Source organism: Felis catus, chromosome D2 (assembly GCF_018350175.1).
Source record: "Felis catus isolate Fca126 chromosome D2, F.catus_Fca126_mat1.0, whole genome shotgun sequence".
NCBI classification, from domain to species: Eukaryota; Metazoa; Chordata; class Mammalia; order Carnivora; family Felidae; genus Felis; species Felis catus.
In genome coordinates this window covers 78,555,948-78,579,730 of record NC_058378.1, presented here as the reverse complement: position 1 = coordinate 78,579,730, position 23,783 = coordinate 78,555,948, and the positions used below count along the sequence as shown (strand labels likewise).

The window sequence follows — 23,783 nt, the reverse complement described above, 5'->3', positions numbered from 1 at the left end:
CATCTGCCCAGCCATCCCTTCTCTATCCTATTACCATCTAGGTATATATATTTTTCTTCATAGCATTTATCAACTTATCACTGATGAGAATTGTCCTTGAGCTACTGGTTTATTTGAGTACTATTTGCCTCCCCATCTAGAATATGAACTTCATGAGGACAGAGATCTTGTCTGTCTTGTTTGCCACTAGAAGTCTGTGCCTAGACCAGAGTCTGCATGAAAGCAGGCTCAACAAATATTCCTTAAAGAATATCAACATTAATCTAACATGATAAACACGGGAGGTATGCACGTTGGCATTCCAACAGCCGTAAGTGGCCCCTAAGGCATGTGTTGTAAGTGCCTGTTGCACAGTACACGCACAATGGATACCTCCCAGTGTATGCAGACTCCCAAATTTGAGAGCCTGTTTATTGCGAGCACACCTGTTCCAGTGGAGTAAGAGCCAAGTGCCTCTTATCTTTAAGATAAGAAAAAATGATAACATTTGTGTGTAAGGTGACAATAGGGTGACAGTAACAGATGAAACCATAATCTGAGAAATCATTTCAGTGGAAAACAAGACACACTTCACTTAGCAAGAATGAAATGGCACATTTTAAATATGGATATAATTTTTGCAAATCGAGTGTGAAGCGGGTTTCCATAGGAGCTGAAATAGAAAAAAAAAACTAAAGCAAGCTGCAATCAGGGGCTCTCAGTACCATCGACATTTGGGGCTGGAGAAGTTCTTGCTTTGGGGGGCTGTCTTGTGAATAGTAGGACACTCAGCCTCATCCCTGGCCTCCAAGCACTATGTGACAGTGGTACCCCACGCCCGCAACTGAGACAATAGAAGATACCTCCAGGCCCAGACAAATGTCCTGTGGGGTCTACCATTTCTAGTGGAGCCTCATTGGAGCAAACTAACTAACTTCATGTCCTTAGACACAAAAAACAGATATCGAGAAATCTAGTCTTAAAAACATCAAACCCTGAAAGTCAGTGCCTACGCTTTGGCTCTAGGTAACACTTTAAGCAGCTCCTTGATTTGTATCCTTTGAAATTAGAGCAGGAAATTTATGTTGGGACAGTAGCTTTGAGACTGCAGGGAGAGTGGGCCACTGCAGCTGTTTGGAATAACCATTTTCCAGAAGTGGTAAAATGATACTCTGTGCCCCCAAAGAATAGAACTATGGATTCCATAGATTTGAATATAGCATACCAAATCTTCTCACACTGCTTTAAATGAGTAAATGTGTGTGCAGTGAATGAATGAACGAATGAATGAATGATAAGTAAATTTTGTTCACCATATACAATGCTCCCTGTTCTCCCCCATTTGAAAGGAATTTTGGCCATCAGGTAAAGCTAATCAAATGCATCCCTCACTCCACTGCTGACCCATTTCCCATTTGAAGGCAGCATTTAGCCATTCAGCTCCTTGACTGCTGAGGCCAACGAACACAGATGGAAAGCAGTGGCAGAAGTCTGGCAGAGACTGTGACAAAGTCAGGAAGAGAGAAGGACCCAGTTGGGACCCAGTGTAGAAAGCTGAAACCAGGTTAAACAATATCAGGAAAAGCAATATTTGCATTAAAAAGTCACTCATGTATATGTGAATATGTATGTATATATACATGCATATAAATATGCATTAAAATAGGAGAAATTCCTTTAAAAATGGATGATGGTCAGAGAAAGAAGCAGGAAGTACAATGGGCCTAAGAAGAATGCATGAAAGGAGTATATTTAATCTGCGAAAGAAAACTCTTAGCAGGGTCACGACAGACATTCTTGAAGAAGAGGAAGCAGACATGTTTTGTGTAGCCTTAGAGGCAAGAATGAAGTTCAGAAAATGGGAATGAAGAAGAACAAACTTGGGCTCAGCCCAAGGAAGAAGCAGTGTCCCCAGTGGAGCTGGCTGACAGTGGAGGGTTCATGAGGTCTTCGTGTGTGGGCCACCCCAGATGACGCTGCCTTGGTGGTCTGGTGTCAGGGATGCTCGTGGGTGTTTGGGGCGTTCTCCAGTGCATAGGGAGCTGAGCTCAATGATTATAAGACTCCTAAGCTCAGATGACCAGACCTCTTTTCACCTAAAATGTTAAAGGATGTGTCACACGGTGCTGCAGGCTGAATGTTTATGTCCCCTCAAAATTCATATGTTGAAACCTAGCCCCCAGCAGGATGGTATTAGGAGGTGGGGCCTTTGGGAAGGGATTAGGTCAGGAAGGCAGAGCCTTTGCAATGTAAGATCAGTGCCCTTACAAAGAGTCCTGAGAAAGCTCCCTTGTCTCTTTTACCAGGTGAAGCGACTGTGAAACTATAACCAGCTGTGAACCAGGAAGCAGGGCCCCGCCAGGCACTGAATGCTGATCTTGGACTTTCCAATCTCCAGACTGTAAGAAACACGTTTCTGTTGTTTATTATCTGATTTTTGACATTTTTGTTATATCAAAACTGAGCTGAGTTGACTAGATATGCAGAAAGTCCACCTACTTAAGGAAAGCATGGATTCAAAGCTAATCTGGCCTTTGGTGTAGAAAAAGGCAAAGCTGCTTACTTCAGGCTTGGGATCACCAGTTCTATGTGGAACTTCTCAGCCACGTGTACCACCCAGATACACTCCACGTCGGTGGGGTAGTTTGTTGGATACCAAGGACTGGAGAAGGAGCCCGAGAGACCAGAAATGACTCCTCCACAAGAGTTACTTCCTCCTGTGGGCAGACAAGAGATAACTGGTTGGCTTCTTCCGGCATGCACCTGGCATTTCCCAGGAGTAGAATCCAGGATTCCATCAAACTCAACAGTGAGTCACAAAATGGGAAGGGATCATGGTGGTAGCATAGTTGTGGCTTGGCGGCAGTGTGTGCACCCCTGAGAGGGAATGAGGGGTGTGACTTGTACCAGAGCAGGACCCTAAGACTGTAGGTGAGACTGGAAATGGCGTGGGACATGTGTGTGGCAGGTGTGGGGTGTCCAGCCAATAATTTCATTAATGCTCTGCCCAGCTTCCTGCCATGCAAACCAGCTCAACTCAGATGTAGACAATCCATGCACTCGTGAGGGCTCCATCCCACCAATTCCTTCCCCTCAGGTAGCCAGAACAGACAGACATCCATTCTGCTTTTACGGGTTATCAACGTGATTCTATCCTTTACAGGTTATACTTTCAATGAAAAGAGAGTTACCTCGTGGTGTAGGCACTTGAGGGATGGGAGCTGCAAAAACCAAAACCAAAGAAAATCAGGAAAGAGGCATCACAAAAACATCATACATTTACGTGCGAATGAGTGAACCTGTAACTCTGCTTGAGTCTTGAAGCATGGTGTGGGCACGCATGCTCATTTCTCTTTTCTCTCCTAACGCGGGATGTGGTCTCTCCCCTTCTTTTGGTGAATCGCCAGGAAATCACAGATAGCACACAGCTACATGACTTATTTTCTCTTCTGTGTTAGGGCCCACCAACCCCAGGGCTGTCCTGAGATCGATCAGTTGTGCATCACCCACAGAAACATCACTGGGCTTCTGAGCATGTCACTGCAGAGTGTGCAGAAATGCACAGGGACAAAAACCGGATGGCTGAGAGCCCCGGGCAGGGGAGGGCAGGTCGGACAAGAATTACGTTGAAATAGATGACCCTCGGTGGGAGAGTTTCCTCCTTTCCTGTGTCCTTTTGGCTCTGATTTCCAGGAGGCCTATATTTCTACATTCTGATGTATCCTTTTAAAAAATGTTTATTTTTGAGAGAGAGAAAGCATGAATGGGGAGAGCAGAGACAGAAAGAGAGAGAGAGAGAATCCTAAGCAGGCTTTGTGCTGTCAGCACAGAGCCCGGCACGGGGCTCAAACTCACAAAATGTGAGATCATGACCTCAGTCGAAATCAAGAGTCAGATGCTTAACCGACTGAGCCACCCAGGCACCCCTGTAGATGCATCCTTAATCGCCAGTACCTGGTGAGCCTAAGGCAGATTTTGAAAGCCTGTCCATTGGGAAGCTGGTATTTGCTGGAGTCCTACACTAGGGGTTGGTGGGCACAGAGTTTGAAGCAAATGGGTCAGATGCATTTTAGAATTCCTTTATGCCCGTTGTCCTCCTTGGGCAGCTCTGCCTCCAGGTGTAGAGCAGTGAGGACAGAGGCACTACCCACTGCCTGCCTTCTCAGTCCTTCTTCAGGAAGGGTGCTGGACATCAGCAGAATGCATTTTTTTGATGACCTAAAGTTGTCTCAGAAGCAATTTCCTTTTGTTAAAATGTTTGACATGCAGTGTTTCCCTTAGAGAGTTAAATGGCAAAAGCCTTATTCTGTGTGTGTGTGTGTGTGTGTGTGTGTGTGTCCAGAAGAATATATAATGCTTTATCGAGAAGTGATTAGCTTACAAGGTGTATACTATTTAGACATAAAGGATTTCATTTCCCCCTATAATTTCTTTTATTCCATGACCCATTCTCTTATTCAGTCAGCTATGCCTCTCTGCCTCAGAAAAGGAATACTATAGCAGAGAGAAAAAAGAGAAAAGGCTTCTGAGGTTTGATACCCTAGACCGCAAGTGGACATGGCGCAGAGCTGTCTGATGAACCGAAAACCGTGTTCTCCTCCCTGGCCCGGGGCTAGAGGAGATTCCTCACTGGGATAGAAAAGGAAAACCCAGAGGGTGCCAAGCAGAGGTAGCTGCTTGTCCGTCCCTGAGAAATGGCTCTGTAGGCTGTGCCTCCCCTCCCAGGTTGCGGCACGATTAGTGGGTCCCAGTGCAAAATGAAAATGTGGGGCCTCAGCTGGAGGTGGGGAAGTCAATCGCCCCTTCCCACAGGTTTATTTCTACAGGGGATGGTGGCGCCCACCTGGGATGCCCTGGGGGCCTGGACTGGAGTGGGTAAGAGGCCCCCACCAAGTGTCCCTCCAAATGTCCCATGGTGATGCCAGTCCAGAGTAGGGACAGGCTGCCAGCCACCTTGCCCACCCCCCGAACACTACAGGGTGCACCCTGACCTTGACCTGCCCCACATCCAAACCCGGAGTGGGGGCAGAGTGTGGAAGTTGTCACAGAGCAGGGCTGGGGAGGAGGCTGGGTGGGGACCAGGGTGCCAGCAGGAAGGGAAGTGGGCAGCTAGAGCCTGTCCTGGAGAGGTAGGCCGCTGTAGGAGGCAGGACCACACGTGCTTAGATCCCGCCGGAGTCTTGAGTTTGGACATCACTGCCACACATCGACTCTGGGTAGGTTACCAGAACAAGGTATACCCTTTCTCTGTTCCTGCCATGTCTGTGAAGCCAGAAAGAAGGCCCTCAGAATAGCCCCAAATGGCTTCACTTCTCACACTCAGCTTGTTCTTGACCCACTGGGAGAGCGAGCCATTGATGCATCGGTGTTTTCTTGCAGGCTTTTGTTTTTTAACACATGTCCCTGGGAGGCAAAACTTTCTACCTTCTCTCTCTCCATCTTGACCCTCTTCCCAGCCATGGTGATAGAACCTGTCCCCCTCCCCCCACCCTTCCTTGCTCTGCTGTCCAGAGAGGAGTTGGGGATGCCGTTTCATTTGGGGAATGAGGCTCTTAGCTTATTGTCTAAGCCGCTGGTTCTCAACTTGCTGCATGTTGGGATCACATGGGAAACTTTAAATATTACCGATGACCTGGTGTGACCCCAGAGATTCTGATATGACTGGTGTTGGTGCAGCCTGGGCATCAGGAATTTAAAAGCTCCCTGGGTAGTTAGTCAGTGTCTAGGTCACAGTCCAGCAGTGTCTAGGTCAAGACAGAGATTAGATTTCCTACTCACTTTGCAGAGATCTTGGAAGTTCACGGTGTTGGACCTACCTGGGGATGCGGGGATCACATCTGGAGCCCAGTCCCCAGCATCTGCATGAATTAAAAAAAGTAGGTAGATGTAGGAAATCTGAGTTACATTTTATGAAGGCAGGTGGTGGTTCAGATCTCAAGCAGGTAAGCTTCGTGTTACACAAGCAACACGGGCATGTTGGATCCTGGAAAAGCAGTTCAGGCTTGGGAGAGGTTGCAGAGAACAGGACTTGACAGGTATGTGGGCCTGGCACACGTGTCTTTAGAATGGAGTCAGGCTGTCAGCAATCTTTGTCAACCTGGCAAAAGGGACACTCATCTGCGGGGCCACCACCCTCCGCTTCCCTAGCCCTGCTTTGTGCACAACCGCCATCCATCACTAAGATGTTGCTGGCTGAAAGTTCAGAAAGAAACTGCCACGGGGGGACAGGCTACCTGAGCAGACGACACCAGCGTCTTCATGGTGGCCACAATTGTGGTCTGACCACCCGGAACTGAGGCACTGGCCGAGGTGGTGCTCGCTTCCCGAACACTGAATGTTATCCAGGAGGATGTTTCCAGAGCCCGGGCCGAAGTGAGCCTTTCCAGGGGCTGCAATGGCCTGTCCACACCCCAGCTGTCGGCACACGACCTTGGCTTCATTGAGGTCCCAGAGGTCATCACATACGGTGCCCCAGGCCCCCTTGTGGAGGACCTCCAACCGTCCTGAGCACCGTCCTGAGCCGCCCACCAGCCGCAGCTCCGGTCCATCTTCTAAACAGAGCAGGGTTTTATTTTTGAGTTTGGGAAGTTTTAAGTAGGAAGGATTTCTAGCTCCCATGTTCATGGCTAAGGCACATGAATTCAAGAACAAAGCGTAAGGCTGTCTTAATTCTGTAATAGGCAGGGCTTACGGGCTTCAGGGTGAGACAGAGGAGGGTTTGAATCCAGCTCTACTGCTCTCTAGTTGTGTAACCTTTGACAAGTTCCTTCGTCTGCCTGGGCCTCAGTTTTCTCATCTGTGAAATGGGAGCTCCAGCAGCATGTATCTCAGAGGGCTCAGTGATGAGTGGGTGGGAATGGGAGTATAAAGCACAGCCAGTGCTCAACACCCAGCACATGGCTTCTGCAGCTCTCGCTATGTGGTTCTCTGACACAGTACTGGGATCCTGGGGAAATGGGTCCCCAGTTGCATTTTTGGACATGACTTGGATGAGGGTAGATTTATCCCCTGAAGGCACCTGGCCACCAGGGTGTCTATGGCTTCCTAAAGCCCAATAGGAATGGCTATTTCTGGGCCAACGGGCAGTGGCCAGCTCGAATTGCCTGCTGTCTCCTGGAGACATCCCAGGGACAGCCTTCCCTTCCTGAGCGCACAAGCTGTGCCACACTGACCTTTTCCCCTGTCTCTCCAGCATGTCCCCAAGAGCCTTCATATTTGCTATTCTCTCTGCCTGGAATGCCCCCTCATTGTCATCCATCACATGTGACCTCCTCAGCAAGGCCGTCCATTCCCATTCCCTCCGCAGGGGCAACCCCCTCACCCTAGCATTCTCTTCTGCCCTCCCTACCTAGACTCTGTCTTCCCAGGCATTACCACCCCCCCCAAATCATCTTGTCATTTCAACTGCACCTCACTGCCTTAGTTCAATTGTCCATGTGACCCTCTTAGTGGGAAAAATCTATCAGGCACACAGTAGGGCTTATGGGACCAATTGTGGGGTATTTTAAAAACTTAATTTCCAGCCCTTTTTTAATAGCGGGAGCCCTCAAAGTTAGAAAACTGTTCTGTCTTTTGAAGACCAAAAGCCTACTTGAAGTTTGCTACCTGACTCTCTTTCGCCTTGTGGAATCACGTTGAACATAGCATAAAAGCCAGTGTTGGTGATCATAGAATCACTTCGGAAGACCACTGTCATGATGTCTGAGGAGGAGAAAAATATCAGAGCTACTGAGGCACAGAACTTCCCCATGGACAGTGAGGCGATCCGGGGGCCATCGAAGATTTCAACGGAGTCGTAAGGGCATCCAAGGATATCCTCTAGGCTGGGGGGGGGGGGGGATCGAAGTAGAGGGTTAGTGGCAGATTAAAACTTCCTAGATCTAAAAGCTTAAAAAGTATGGCAATCATGGGATTAAATATTTGGATTTACTTTAAACTGCATGTTGATATATAAAATATCAGTTAACTTCTACGATGCCTTACTACAGAAGTCTTATTTTGTCTGAAGATTGTGGGAGGCTTATGGCTACAACTTAGCAATCACCAGTCACCGTCTACATGAAACATTAGAAAGACTAGTGTGCACTACAAATAAATTCTTACCAGGCCAATCACCCTGATGATCAGCCTGTAAACATTACAGCCAGATTTTCCTACCTCCATATTTCATGACATTTTTAAAAAAAAATTTTTTTTTCAACATTTATTTATTTTTGGGACAGAGAGAGACAGAGCGTGAACAGGGGAGGGGCAGAGAGAGAGGGAGACACAGAATCGGAAACAGGCTCCAGGCTCTGAGCCATCAGCCCAGAGCCCGACGCGGGGCTCGAACTCACGGACCGCGAGATCGTGACCTGGCTGAAGTCGGACGCTTAACCGACTGCACCACCCAGGCGCCCCTCATGACATTTTTCATACCCCAAATCTTGGGGAGAAAAAAGTTAATTTTATTTAATTTTATTTTTTTAATGTTTATTTATTTTTGAGAGGCGGGGAGGGCAGAGAGAGAGGAAGATACAGAATTGAAGCAGGCTCCAGGCTCCGAGCTGTCAGCACAGAGCTCGACCCAGGGCTCGAACTCACAAAAAGTGAGATCATGACCTGAGCCGAAGTCGGATGCTTAACCGACTCAGCTACCCAGGGGCTCGGAGAAAAGTTAATTTGAAAATAGAAAGGTCAGCATATAGAGAGTATCTGCATTTTGGCGATCTCTCACAAGGGATGTGTGTGAGGCTGGGGATTTTGAAGGAACTGTGTGATTTTGAAGGCATAGATGACCTATAACAGGATAGACTTTGGAGGTGTGGGTTCAAGGTTCTCACTTCATTGACTGCTCTCTGTGTCCTTAGGGTTTCAGTCAACAAAGAAAACATGTTTCTAGAACATTCTTTGGCATAGGGCATGCCTGACTCCATGGGCCGAGCAGTGTGTGCTACAGGTGGATTTTCATAGCATCTCCTAGTGTTGCTGGGTTCTCAGCATGATGTCTGTCACATACTACAAGAAGGTCTTTGCACAGACTCTGTCCATAGAACCACGTGTCGGAGAAAAGCTGGAGCTTTGACATCAGACAGACCTTGCCAGTTAGCCTCAGGCAAGTTAGTTAACCTCTCTGAGCCTCAGGTTCCTCATCTCTAATGGAGAGGAGAAGGGTATATATCTTAGGGCTGCAGTGATGCTGGAATATGACAAAGCATACCAAGTACATTGTATAGAGCCTGGACACACAGCCAACGCTAAAAAAATGTCGGCTATTATTTCATGCCATGGAGATAAAAAAGTGAATCAGAGAAATATATTCCCTACGTGTCAGAGATGTGGCCATGCCTTCACTGCCTCCTTTCACTTGGTGGCAACATTGAGAAGATGCCGGGTCTGGGGCTAGAGCAGGTGGGTCAAGTGTGTGTATGCAAAGCCTCTTACTGTTTGCTGAAAATTTAGATAAAGGAAAAAGGAAGTCTAAGAAGATAGGTATTGGTACCCATGGTAGAACAAAGGCAAAGCTGATAAGGAGGAATGGGTGGCACCTTTAGAAAACAAAATCAAAAGAAGAACTATCATAATAAGGTTGAGTTAAATATGTAAATAAATCACTTATTGAATTTTTTAAACTAGAAGTAACTCTAGTTTTTATCACAAAATTAACTTGACCCTCAAATTGGGAAGAATTTTGCATTCTTCTGCCTCCCCCCCCTACCCCCCCCGCCAAACGTTTCGGTCTAAATGAAATATCTTTATTCTGATGTCACAAACCAATATTCGTATTTAGAGAGAATCTTCTCTTAAAAGTTTGTTTTCTTACTTCAGAGTTGGAATCATGAGTTCTATGCGGAATTTTTTATCCACATGAATCTCCCAAACGCACTGGATGTCTGTTGGGTAGCTTTCTGGGTACAGCGGACTGGAAAATGAGCCAGAGACACTAGACATGACCCCTCCGCAAGAGCTAGTTCCTCCTGAAGCAACAGGAAAGAGGATGTCAGCGTGTGCCCATTTGTGTGACCCCAGTAATGACCCACTCACACCCAGTGGTCTGGTTGAGTCAGGCAGCAGTCCACCTGGGTGGACACGGCCAGGCTGTCTGAACAGATCTTTAGCCTAAATGTCACCGGGGAAGGAGAGTCCATTCAATCTCATTCTAAAGGGGAAAGTATTAATATACGGGAGTTCCCTGCCTTTTCCTCTCCCCTTACCATCTGATGAAGAAAATATTGTATTTTTCAGGTCTGTTCACTATCTCCTTCCTCTTCTATGGCAGAAAGATTCTTCCTTGCGGGGAGAGAGGCAGAGTGGATGTACATGGGGGGGGGTTGGGAATGAGGGACACAGGGACAGAGGCTGTCAGGTCTGGGTAAGGTGTTAGTTGGGGAAGGTTTGGGAAACCGGAGGCTCCAGAACAACTTTAGGGTCTGATGAGTTGGAGAAAAGGGGACATTGTTGAAGGATGCTATGATGGGCACCCCCTGCCAACCACTTCTTCACTACTTTTTCTGGGTAGATTGTGTTTCCTTTAACTCAGTACCTCCTGAGACTGAAACTTACAGGTTTTTAGATTTATAAGAGTTACACAAATGAACTCTAATTCTTCCATATTAGTTGTCATATTAATATAAATCAGTACACATGCATACATACACGTGCGCACGTGCACACTCATGCACACACACTTAAAGCAGCAGGCCACACAAGAAAGCAGAAATCTTAGAGTCATCAAGTTATTTTAGAGGAAATTTGAAAACACAATATGCATTGTTAACCTTGTCCTTAAATTACTACGTTGCTTAATTTTCTTCTTTCCATTTGTGCCCGACTCACTTGTAATGCTCCCAGAATCCCAAGACTCCTGGTCTTTCCTGCAATGGATGGCAGGAGGTGGGGATGTACCCAGGCATCTCATCACTCTGCTGTTGGTTGGTTGTAGTTAGAACAACCGGGCTGGGTCAGACAGACATGAAACCCCCTGGGACTGGATTTCCTGAAACCTCTATAGGTAAGTTGGTGCCTGTCATGGGTGCCCCCTACAGGACTGTACCCAGAAAGCAGGCTGGGTACCCCTGGATGGGCGAACCACATTTCCTTCTAGTTTCTTGTCACCCTCCCACCTACCTACTCTGACCTGAGCAGATCCACTCCCTTTACAGCCTGCCCCTTTGGTTAAAAAGTCAGTATTTCAGGCCTTAGCAGTATTAATGAATGCCCTTTGGCAAGGCCATGGTGAGGACTGAGAGGCTCCATTGACTGAGGTCCTGACTCCCCCGGTGTTCTCATGGCGGGGGCCATGACAAGACTGGCGTGGGTAGTGGACAAGCAGCCCCTCACCCATGCTGTTCCAGCCTGTCTGTGCCACATCCTAGGCACACTGCTTAGCATCTGCTGTGATGGCTCTCTTGGCATGGGGTTACCATTTCAATTTAAAACAAGTGACTACCTGTTATATGATCCTGAGAAGCTGTGGAAAGACCTAGAAGGGAAAAAAAAGGGAGAGGATGATGACTTTCAGGGGGAAAATACTGAGTTTCATCTATAAGCTACTGAAATGTAAAGGGTTTTCTCTGAAATGTCAATGTACTTAGTGCAGACTGAGAAAGGGCTGACGGTGCTGAGTGAATATTTCTACCATCCTGTGGCAGATTAAAGAAGGCCATGCATTCTTGGACCTGCCTCCTGTCACAAAGTGGGATCTAGGTCTCCTCACCTGACCCTGGTGGCCTCTGTTTTGCCCAACAGAATATGGCAGAGGTGACACTGTGCATTAAGAGACTGGAAGCTTCCATTTATCTCTGGGAACAGTGGCTTGCTCATGGCACCCTGAGCCACCTTATAAGAAGTCTGACTACGCTGCTGCAGAGACTGTGTGAAGAGGCCCCAAGACTGCCTGGGGAGGCAGGGGGCCCTGGCTGAGCCCACCTTTCCAGCTGTCTCCACCAAGCACCAAGCATGTGAGTGCAGCTGCCCTTGACTCTCCAGACCAGTCTTTAGGTGAACAGCACCGAATAACCCTGCTCAGTGCTATGTGGAGCAGAAGAGTCTCCCATCTGCCCAGTGCCCGAATTCCTGACCCACAACAACACGACGTGTCACTGAATAGTCATTGTGTTAAACCACTATGTCTGTGGAGTAGCAACAGATAGCCAGAATGGTTCCTGTCACTCAACACGGTCTTCCTCGTTTCTCGATCATCTATGTAATCTTCAGTTTACCTGAGTTACGGAAAAAGAGACAACTACAGGTAGGCCTTCATTTAAACATCCACTGCCCTTAATCCCATCCATAATGGCCTTTTAACTTTGGATGGCCCTTCCCCCTCACTTGTGACCCCAACACATAAAGCTGGTCTGCCCCCCACCCCGAGACACTCAGAACACATCAAGGTCTCCTCCAAGGAAGTGTCCAAGTAGGATGCTTCTGATAATACCTCATGACTTGTGTAAGGTCTCTGAGGCTGTGCGGGGGCAGGCAGTTTCATTCAAAGGGCAAGAGATGGGTCTGTAAAGTCCAGTTCGGCTACTTTCCTTCTTTCTTTTTATTTAAGTTTATTTATTTTGATAGAGAGAAAGAGAGAGAATCCCAAGCAAGCTCTGCACTGTCAGTGTGGAGCCTGATGTAGGGCTCTGTCCCATGAACTATGAGATCATGACCTGAGCTGAAACCAAGAGTCTGATGCTTAACGGACTGAGCCACCCAGGTGCCCCTCTGCTTCTTTCAAATCAAGTTATCTTGGGCAGGCTTTGGTTCTCCTTAATCCTTAGCTGCAAGGATTAAATAAATTAATTCATACAGAAACCCTAGCATCATGCCCTGCTGCTGTGCAAGTGCTCAGAAATGTCTATTGCAATGAAACAAAATGCCTTTTCATTTATCTCCAGTGTCATTTCATAATTTACATTGCATGTGTTGGTCTGTTTTTGCTAATCTTTTCATTACAGATGAATATCACTCAAGCATTACATTACAAAATCTTTGAAAACGCAAAAGTCATAAGATTTCCAAGAGCGTGTACTTTGTGGTCAGAATGACCAGTGTCAGTACTCGGTTCCACCATTAACTTGCTGAATGATCTCAGGAACGTTACTCAACCTTTCTGTGCCTCAAATGTCTCTTCTGTAAAATATAATATAAAATTCCTTTTTGCAGGATTAGCCATAATCTGAGCAAAATGTCTCCCCATCTTTGTGCTCATTTTAACCTGTCTTTGTGTAGCCAGGGCCAGTGAAATGATGTGGTAAATGAGACTGGTGGCCAAGAACACTGACGATGTGGGTAGCCTTGGGTACGTTGCTAACTTTCTATGTTTCAGTTTACCTACCTGGAAAAGTACTTGCCTCAAGGGGTTACCGGGAGGATGAAACAAGTTATACATATGATGGACTCAGAACAGTGCCTGGTTCTTAGCATTTATAAGTAAATTGGATATTATTAATATTATTAGAAAGTTGTCTAGGGGCGCCTGGGTGGTGCAGTCGGTTAAGCGTCCGACTTCAGCCAGGTCACGATCTCGCGGTCCGTGAGTTCAAGCCCCGCATCGGGCTCTGGGCTGATGGCTCAGAGCCTGGAGCCTGTTTCCCATTCTGTGTCTCCCTCTCTCTCTGCCCCTCCCCCGTCCATGCTCTGTTTCTCTCTGTCCGAAAAATAAATAAACGTTGAAAAAAAAAATTAAAAAAAAAAAAAAAAAAGAAAGTTGTCTAGACTAGAAAAAGATACGGACATACCTGGAGGGGTGGGAGGAGGCAGTTCTTCCGCACCTGAATGCATAAAGAAAGGTAATAGGTTGCTTACTTCAGTGAATCCAAAGCATGGAGGAGGTGGGTGGGAGATAGAGGGGAGAGGGTACAGATGGGGACTGAAGGGGAGACACAGGACTATCTGGGCACAGGACTCAGCCCTCCTCTGGCAAGATCCCTGACCGAGGGACGTGGGACACAGCAGCTAAGTTACCTATGCCCCACGGCAGGCAGGGCTGGATTACTCATGGCCCCTCTTATCCTGAATCACCTGGATGACTTGAGAAAATGCAGATTCCAGCCCCCTTTCCCAAACTAGTTCATTGTGATCTCTGGGGGTGGGGCCCTGGACTCTGCATTGTAATGCCCCGGGTGGTGCTGGGGTACGTGAACATTCTAGACTTCCAGGTGCTGCTGAAGTGTGTGTGTGAGCCCATGGCTTGGTGCAGAGCAGACACTCAAGGATTATTTCATGCAAGAATGAGTGAATGGGTGGATGGATGAAAATTCCATCTGGGATGCGTAGTTTCAAAATGTCTTCGAGAACAACATTAGAAATTATTGCCCTAGACGGCACAGGCTACCTGAGCAGATGACACCGGCGTCCTCGTGGTGGCCACAGTTGTGCTCTGACCAGCCCAAGTGGGCGCACTGACCCAGGGAGCGCTCCATCCCAGAGCACTGTACATTGTCCAGGAAGATGTCTCCAGAGCCGGGGCCAAAGTGGGCCTTCCCAAGGGCGGACACAGCCCATCCACACCCCAGCTGTCGGCACACAACCTCAGCTTCATTGAGATCCCAAAGGTCGTCACACACAGTGCCCCAGGCCTCCTGGTGGAGGACCTCCACGCGTCCTGAACACTGACCTGAGCCACCCACCAGCCTCAGGTCTGGCCAGTCCCCTGCAGAGAGAGATCTGGTGAGTGTGGTCTCCACATGACCCACCTGAGGTTCACCGACACCGGGCCTCTGAGGCTGGCAGGACTATGGGGTTGCAGAGGGACATGCCCTGTCTTGAGCCCTGGGACCTGTCCTCACGTTTCTCATGTGTTCCTGAGCTACAGGGGGTGTGGTCTTCAGCCAGTTTAATTTCATTTGAAAGGTATTTATTGATTGCTTTCCCTGTTAGGCACTGATGCTGCAGCTATAAAACCAAGAGATATGGTTCCTGCCCTCAGGGAGCCTAAAGTCCTTCAATCACATGCAGACACTAGGACCGTGTCTTATTCCACCCTGCAATAAAAGCGGTGAAGGGAACAGGTGCTATGTTATGAACAGACCAAATGGGGCACCTGGAAGGAATCCTCTTAAAATGCTGAGAAGGATAAATACCTAGTAATGCAATTGCCGGGTTGTAGAGTAGTTCTATTTTTAATTTTTTGAGGAAATCCTGTACTGTTTTCCAGAGTGGCTGCACCAGTTTGCGTTTCCACCAACAGTGCCAAAGGGTTACCCTTTCTCCACATCCTCCCCAACACCTGTTGTTTCCTGAGTTGTTAATTTTAGCCTACCCTAATGCTGATTTGAAAGGGCACATGCACCCCGATGTTTATAGCAGCATTATCAATAGTAGCCAAATTATGGAGAGAGCTCAAATGTTCATTGACTGACGAATGGACAAAGAAGATGTGGTGTATATATATACAATGGAACACTACTTGGCGACGAAAAAGAATGAAATTTGTCATTTGCAAGATGGGACTAGAGTATATTATGCTAAGTAAAATAAGTCAGTCAGAGAAAGACAGATATCGTGGAATTTGAGAAACACAACAGATGAACATATGGGAAGGAAGGAAAAATAAGATAAAAACAGAGAGGAAGGTAAACCATAAGAGACTTTTGAATACAGAGAACAGTCGTGGAATTTGAGTCATGGAATTTGAGAAACACAACAGATGAACATATGGGAAGGAAGGAAAAATAAGATAAAAACAGAGAGGAAGGTAAACCATAAGAGACTTTTGAATACAGAGAACAAACTGAGGGTTGCTGGTGGGGTGGTGGGTGCGGGAGGGGCTAGGTGGGTGATGGGCATTAAGGAGGGCACCTGCGGGGATGAGCACTGGGTGTCACAGGTAAGTGATGAATCACTAGGTTCTACTCCTGAAACCAAGACTACACTGTATGTTAACTAAATTGAATTTGAATTAAAAAAAATTAAAAAACAAAAAACAAAAACAGTGAGAAGGTGTGGGCCAGGGAAGAGGTGAGGAAAAGTCTTTGAGCCAGAGGGAAAAGCATATAGTTATGCCAACAGACCCTGAAATGCCGTCTCCCTCATGCATGTGTCTAAAAAGTATGGACTCACACACATGCACACATGTGCGCACACACATACAGCCATTACCACGTGTAAAAAAGTCATAAATAATAATTCCAAAGGTGTGAAAACCTCTGCAGTTTAGACATAGAATGAACTTAGAGCTGGGAGACAATAAATAGCCCAAGAAAAAAAATCAGAAACAGCAGATATTTGAGTCCTGTCAAGAAAAAGTGTCACCTACCTGGACTATTAATAAGTGATTCTTCAGCATCTGTTTATATAAAGAAGACGTATGTCAGTATTTTTCAAAAATCCTGCCTTCCACTATTGAAAACAAAGGTTTTAATTATATCCTTGCAAATGTTTATTGATCTGATAGGGGAAGGATTCATCTGAGGCCATAACAGAGAGCTTCTCTCTCTCTCTCTCTCTCTCTCTCTCTCTCTCTCTCTCTCTCTCTCTCGGCTTGCTCCTGCATGGCAAGGAAACCACCAGGGGGGTATCACTTGAACTGCCGATTTTGTGGCAGATGAATGTGACTTTGGGGAGTCATGGGGGGAAACTCAGATAGGCAATAATCTTCCAGAACATGGAAACAGGAAAAACATATGGCCCATGGGGTTGCAACTAGGTCAGGCATGCCAGGCATCACAGGACGCCAAGAAGCAAACAGATGGACAGATGAACGCACCAACAAACAGACGAAGCTTTTAAGTATCACCTCACATGAAAGTCACAGGGAGCAGGTACTGACATCCGACAGAGCCTCTCCTCACATGAGCAACTCCAAGTAACAAGTTCCTGATCTTTCAAATCATACCAGGTATTACAGCTCTTAGTTTCGCAAAAGACATCTCATTGTCAGAAAGGGTTATCGATAGACGTTCCAGAGGTGACGTCCTCACTCCTTACTAGTGTTTTGCACACAAGTAAAGCCAAAGTATTAAAAAAAAATTGTAATGTCATAAGGTGATTAAAATGAGCCACTTTAATTCACCGATTCCCTTGGTGTGTTGAGTGGGGAAGGTGGTAGTACAAATGAGCCAACGCACAGTCCCTTTGGCAGGTATCTGCACGTGCTTTACAAAGACAGCTCGAATCCTTTCAGCAGTCCTGCAAGACAGCAATCAGTCTCCAATTTTGCAGAGGGAGAAACTGAGGCTCTGAGAGCTTAAGTGTTGCCCAAATGCCAGTCTGAATGTCAGCACTGGCTCGGATCCAGACTCAAGTCTGTCCAGCTTGACATCTCCTCACTGCCTCTGAATGAAAGACCTTTAGATAAACTCCTTAAAAATTCCCACTCCTGTATTTAAAGGGGCACCTGGGTGGTTCAGTTGGTTAAGCATCCGGCTCTTGATTTCTGCTTAGGTCGTGATCTCATGGTTCATGAGTTCAAGCCCTGCATCAGGTCTGTCTCTCTCTCTCTCTCTCTCTCTCTGTCTCTGACCCTCCCTTGCTCATGCTCGCTCTCTCTCTCTCTCTCTCAAAATAAATAAACTTAAAAAAAATTCCCATAATTGAGTATGTTCTTTGCACTTGTCAGTACTCAGCAAAGCACACCTACCTTTGGTGATTCTTACTACCAAATTAGAAAATCAGAAGGTTTTATTCTGGGAGGTCAGCAGTTAAAATCTTATATTTTTGACCGAGTTAGAAGAGATAAAACAAAAACCGAATGCCACCTGGTTGAGACCCCTATCCCTGTCTCTGGCCTGCTCTGAGTTCCAGCAGGGTGGTCTTAAAGCATGGTGGGGCTGGCGATGGCGTCTGAAAGAGGAGGGGCTACCTGAGCAGATGACACTGGCGTCTTCGTGGTGGCCACAGTTGTGCTCCGACCAGCCCGAGTGGGCGCACTGACCCAGGGAGTGCTCCACCCCGGAGCACTGAAGGTTGTCCAGGAAGATGTCTCCAGAGCCCGGACCAAAGTGGGCTTTCCCAAGGGCGGACACGGCCCGTCCACACCCCAGCTGTCGGCACACGACCTCGGCTTCATTGAGGTCCCAGAGGTCATCACACACGGTGCCCCAGGCCTCCTGGTGGAGGACCTCCACGCGTCCTGAGCACCGACCTGAGCCACCCACCAGCCTCAGGTCTGGCCAGTCCCCTGCAGACAGAGATCTGGTGAGCATTGCCCTCTGGGACACAGCACATTGCCGATGAGCTGGCTGAGCTCTCCACCCTGACACCACTATTAGGGATGGACAACTTGATGAAACAGTCAACTAGTTAACCTCCTCGTTGGAGGTTAATACATACTCAAGATTGTTAAAGGTAACATTTAGCCTAAAACATTTATTAGTTGAGCATCTCTTGGGCCAGAGGTATGTGCCAATCTGTTTTAGCTAAATGCAGAAAAACAATATAAATAATATTCAGTGATTTGTGGTTTTGTGAAGTGCGTTTGTATGCGTGTGTGTGTTTGTTCATCTTCGCCTGTACAATAACTCAGGAGGTGAGCAGAAGAGTCCCCGTATAGCAGTTTTATTCATAAGGAAACTGAAAGTTGGAGAAGTCAACTCTCCTGATGCCAAAGTTCACTCTTTTTCTCTGCTATTCCATCTCACTGCCTCTGGAATGGCTCTGATGCCCACTCATTTTGAAAAAGGAGGTTAGTGATGCAGAGATAGGGCAACTATGAGCAGGACTGGCCAAATAAAGACAAGTAGGACCCCGCTAGAAGGCACTTGTAAGGTGCTCAGGCTTTGATGACTCAAAAAACACTGAAGAAAAAAAAAAGCACTTTCCTCACCCTGGGATGCTAAAGCCAAAGAATCCCAAGAGTTTTGGATGCCCCCCCCCAAATCTACATAGGGTCAACTGGCCCCTTTGCAAATAGAGGAACTACTTGCAGCGGTTTTAGTTCCTGTCCATGAAGTAGGTACAAATGCAGGTGCCAAGAGCAAAGAATTCTTGGTAAACGAATGAACGCATTCCAGGGCTTACCTGGTCTTGCTGTCACTGTCTTGGGTGTTGTCATTGGGATTGCTGTGAATACAAGATGACACCCTTCAGGTAAAAAGGGAGGATGTGGGTAAGTCAAGATGGCCACCTCCCTTAAACACCAAGATTCTGGTTGACTCTTTCTCCCTGGCATCTTTATAATGAGTGACCTCCCCCCCCCCCCAATCAAACTCTGTTTACACGTGATCTTGCTATTCCTCAGATGTGTGGGATCCAGCTGAAATGATATCGTTCTCCTCTTCTCAACTGCTGGAAATATAACAACACTTAAGTTGTGCCATTCTGTGTCAAAATGTGAACATGCAGGGTGTCCTTCCAGGGAAAAAGGCATTTCTTCCATGTGCTGCTGTTTTGTTAACTTTCCCTAAATGGGGAATGCTTGGTTAGGTGCGTCTCAATGTCTTTGATAAAAGCAAGGAATTGAGAAATCAAATTGATGGTTACCAATTTACAGAGACCCAACTGTTGGTATGTGTCACTTGGTTCCACAGTGAATGAGCATCAAACTTGTGCAAGATGTGTGCAGACAGAATGTCTCGGCTAGCTGGACAGATACAGGAAGTTCAGAAACGTAAGAGAGAGATCAAACTATGCAAATAAAAGCACCAGCAGTGGGGACAGAGGCAGACACACGAAAGAAGAATGAAGGTAAAGTGACAATAGTAAACGTGACTCACTGATTAGATGTGGGGTCCGGGAAACTGCCTCTGCAATGATAGAGAAACCTCATCAGTAACTGTTCAATCACGGTGACAGTGACTTTCTCTGATCCACTTTGTGACACAGAGCATCTCCTCTCTGTTTCACGGCATATTTCCCAAGCTTGCTACTGAGCCTCCCCGGCGCCTGCTAACAGAGTGGGAGACTGGTCTGAACTGTGGTTCAGACTGACTGGTGGACCAGGGCGGACGCTAGAACTGCACATGAGGTCCGTGAGGCAGCCTTTTTTCTCTTAGTGGTAAATAGTGCAGGACCCATCCGTGGGTGACCTCAGGACAATTACTGAACCTCTTATGCCTCAGTTTCCTCATCCATAAAAGGGGAAGAACCATGGGTTCATGTGAGGATAAGGAGGAAACGCATATAAAGTGCTTATAGTGTTGCCTGGCATGAAATAGGCGTTTGGTAAATGTTCGTTGCTATTTTGATCACCTTCGTTGTGCTTACCAAACCTTGAGAACCTGGGTTTCATCAGAAACCAACCTTGGCTTAGCTTCTGTCTGCCTTCTGACTGCACGTCCTATACACCCCATCTCTGTGCTCATACGGCTCCCTCACCTGCTGTGCCCCCTCCCTATTTCTCGACTCACAGCTTGGCCAGCCTTAAAGACAAATGTAAGGCTGTTTCCTCCTATGTTTCCCTCATGTGTACAGCCTGCGTCTCTCTCTCTCTCTCTTTTCTAATGTTTTTTTGCTGAGATGCGTGTATGGGTGTCAGTTTAGTCTATTCTAGTCTATTCTATTTGTTTGCCTTCATTTAGTATATTCTACTTGTCCTCTCATTGCATCATGTGCTCGTCTTGAACTTCTAGGTTGTACCCAAGCCCCTCCTAGGCTGAGACCACACCTTCTTTTAAAGGTGTAAGTTTGAAACCACCCACTTAGTACTAGATTCAGAGTAACTCCAGAAATGGCTTCCTAATGGGCTGACTGCAATGAGGTGTTTATGGGAAACCAGATCCATAGTGAAGTTGCCAAGTATTCAGCACTTATGATGCGCCATCACTGTGCTAAGGGCTTTACTTGTGTCATTTCAGGTAAGCCCCACAACAAGCCTAGGAGGTAAGCTTCTCTTATTCCCATTATAGGGGGAATGGATTGAGGCACAGAGAGGTCAGGTCTCTTGTCCAGCATTAGAGAGTAAGCGGCTGGCTCTAACTAGCCCCGAGGCGGGCTGTCCAGCTCTCGCTCCAAAGTTCCTGCTCCTAACCACCATTCATACCTTTGGCTGCAGAATAATAATAAGCGATGAAGTTTTTCCCTATGTTGTTGAAGCTTCGGAAGTACACGAGGGTCAATGAGCTGGAGGAGGATGCGTAGGTGAGGTAGGAACCAGAGCAGGTCTTCCCCAGGGACTTTGCTGAGGATGGAGGGCCGTCCAGGATTTCAAAATATTCATTGGTGCAGTCGAGGCTAGGGAAGCAAAGACAAATGGCTGCCTCTTGGCCTCCCCATTAGCGGATCTTGGAGGTAGCCATGAGGCAGACCCTTTCTTTCAAGACAACGAAGCTGGGGCAGATTAAAAGCCTGTCAGTCATTTAAACATAGTTTGGATTCTTTTTATCCCACCTTTTCTTAAGGGGATGGGATTTTCCCTGGAAGAGGGAAGAGGAGGCTGAGACAACAGATGGACACCTGCTGATGCCTGGGACTGTGGGTGCCTAGAAGCCCAGGGCCAAGGCCGGGCCAAGCAACAGCCTGCCTGTGGGACATGGCTTCAGGTTGCAAACAACTTATTCACAAACTTTACAGGAGACCTGCCCAGAGGTCTGCCCAGCTTGCTTTGTGCAAGTCATGTGATCTGTCAGCTCTTGTTCTACGTTGTGGGGTTTTGTCCAGATGCCCTGGTGTTAGAGTCAGAAGACCATTTCCATGCCTTGGCCTGATGAGTGGTGCCCTCTAAGTCATATTTTTTTTTTAAAAAGGTTTTTTTTAATGTTTTACTTATTTTTCAGACAGGGAGAGACAGAGCGTGAGCAGGGGAGGGGCAGAGAGAGAGGGAGACACAGAATCCGAAGCAGGCTCCAGGCTCTGAGCTGTCAGCACAGAGCCCGATGCGGGGCTCGAACTCAGAAACTGCGAGATCATGACCTCAGCCGAAGTCAGACGCTTAACCGACTGAGCCACCCAGGCGCCCCAGTCATCTTTTTTTTTTAAGTTTACTTATTTATTGAGAGAGAGAGAGAGAGAGAGAGAGCACAAGCAGGGGAGAGGCAGAGAGAGAAAATCCCAAGTAGGCTCTGTGCTGTCAGTGCAGAGCCCGACGAGGGCTTAAACTCATGGACTATGACATCATGACCTGAGCTGAAATCAAAAGTCAGACGCTTCACCGACTGAGTCACCCAGGTGCCCCTAAGTCATCTTTTGATTAAGCAAAATTCAAAAGTAATAAATAATTCAAGTTGTTCCTGGGAATTAATTTCCATAAGACACTCATTTGTGAACAACATCAGACTTAACTACTTACAATATTAAAACCTGAAATTTCTTAATTTATTAGGTCTGTTGGGGGGGGTGTTTCCCTGGAATCTGCATCTTTAACCAGACACTGAAACATACATTCCCTTTCTCTCTGTCCCTCCCACCCTCTCACTCTCTCTTTCCTTCTCTCACACACGTGTGTGCGCACACACACACACCCACCCACACATAGATGTAGGAAATGTTGAGAGCAGAATAAGATATGTGGCCCAGCCAACAGTATTGTATTACTTCCTGATTTGACATTGTCCTACAGTTATATAAAAGCCACCATTGGGGGAAGCTGAGTGATGTGTATGCGGGACTCTATTGTTTTTGTGACTTCCTATATGTCTACAATTATTTCAAAATTCAAAATTCAAAAGGGTGTGAAGGACTCTTTTGCTTATGAGAATCAAGCATGGGAAAATGCTTGGAACTTTAAACTGCACATGTACTTAAATAATGTACTTGTGACTTACTTAAGATATGGAAATGCCAGCAGTATATGATCAGATGCCTTTGCCTTGATTTCCCACACACAGGTTATGTTGTCATGCATTTCATTCCGTGGGGGATTCCTAATCGCTCCAGATGAGTTAGTGATAATGCTGCCACACTGAGATTTTCCTAAAAGCAGAAAGGTATTTTAGAATTTCAGTCTTTTTCATTGTTCAGTTCCCTCATTTTGTGATTTACGCTTTATTTTCCTTTCATTTTTTTTTCCCCCAAAAATGTCTCGTGGGTCATTACCTTGTGGGTATTGTCTTAGGACATATCAGACACATAAACCAGTCTAAAAACTCTTGGAAACTTAGGAAATTAGGGCATGAAAGTGTCAAGAGTTTTGAAACATCTCTCTCTTTTTTTGAGAACTCTACCACTGACATGGTCTTACGGGGCAGAGCAGTTACCCAATATCAGTCAGAATCTTTCCCTCTGGTTACTCCCTAGTGGTGGGTTCTGCGGCTTTGATTTTTGTCAGGCCACCAGTCGTAATGAGTAAGCAGCTTCATTTTCCCAATTAAAGCTGAGCCTACGTGGAGCCTGTATGTGTATGAAGATGTCAGTGTTCCATCTGTCATCTGTTATAATTTATTAAAATTACACTATTAGAAATCCACTCGGTAGTGAGAACTTTCCCTGAGTCATCCACCCCTCCAACATTGACATCATTCTGTGTCTGCCTGTTCACAACCTGTCCATTTGTTTTCCCATCTGCTTGTCTGTCTGTCTATCCATCTGTCCAATACTTGGCACAAAATTAAAGATAACACCTATGACAGTGGCATTCTCCATCAGATTATCTGGCTGTGTGAGAACTGGACCTACACTTGATTGGCTCTGGTCATCTACCTGTGTCTCTTCCATAGAAGGACCAGCCAGGCCCTCCAGGCATCAGTATTATTTTAGTCCTTTATCTCCAAGTGGTGCTAAGAAAAGTTTAGTGAAGCTTCTGGCATCCCAAGATACAGGCAACAAGAAAGGGGGGGGGGATGGAAATGGAAGATGAAAAAGAAAGGACAAACAAGGAAGACAGAGATTGTCAGAGAAAGGAAAAGGTGGGGAAGAAGAACAAGGTCATTATGGAGGCAGCTCTCTGAAATGATGCTCTTGGGTAGCGCCCTGGCAACGTTGCTGTGTTAAGAGCTGCAATGTCCTTCACATGTAGTGCC

At 46.7% G+C, this 23,783-nt stretch overlaps 1 long non-coding RNA gene across 2 annotated transcripts; it reads left to right on the top strand.

Annotated features, from left to right (window-relative positions):
- Positions 1-1,791: 1,791 nt before the first annotated feature.
- On the top strand, positions 1,792-12,838 carry LOC111557130. Of its 2 annotated transcripts, XR_002736959.2 has the most exons (3): positions 1,792-2,788; positions 10,810-10,969; positions 11,707-12,838. It is a non-coding gene; the product is annotated as an uncharacterized LOC111557130 (long non-coding RNA). The 2 variants fall into 2 exon arrangements; XR_006587395.1 differs by having other exon boundaries at positions 10,810-12,838.
- The last annotated feature ends 10,945 nt before the right edge of the window (positions 12,839-23,783 follow it).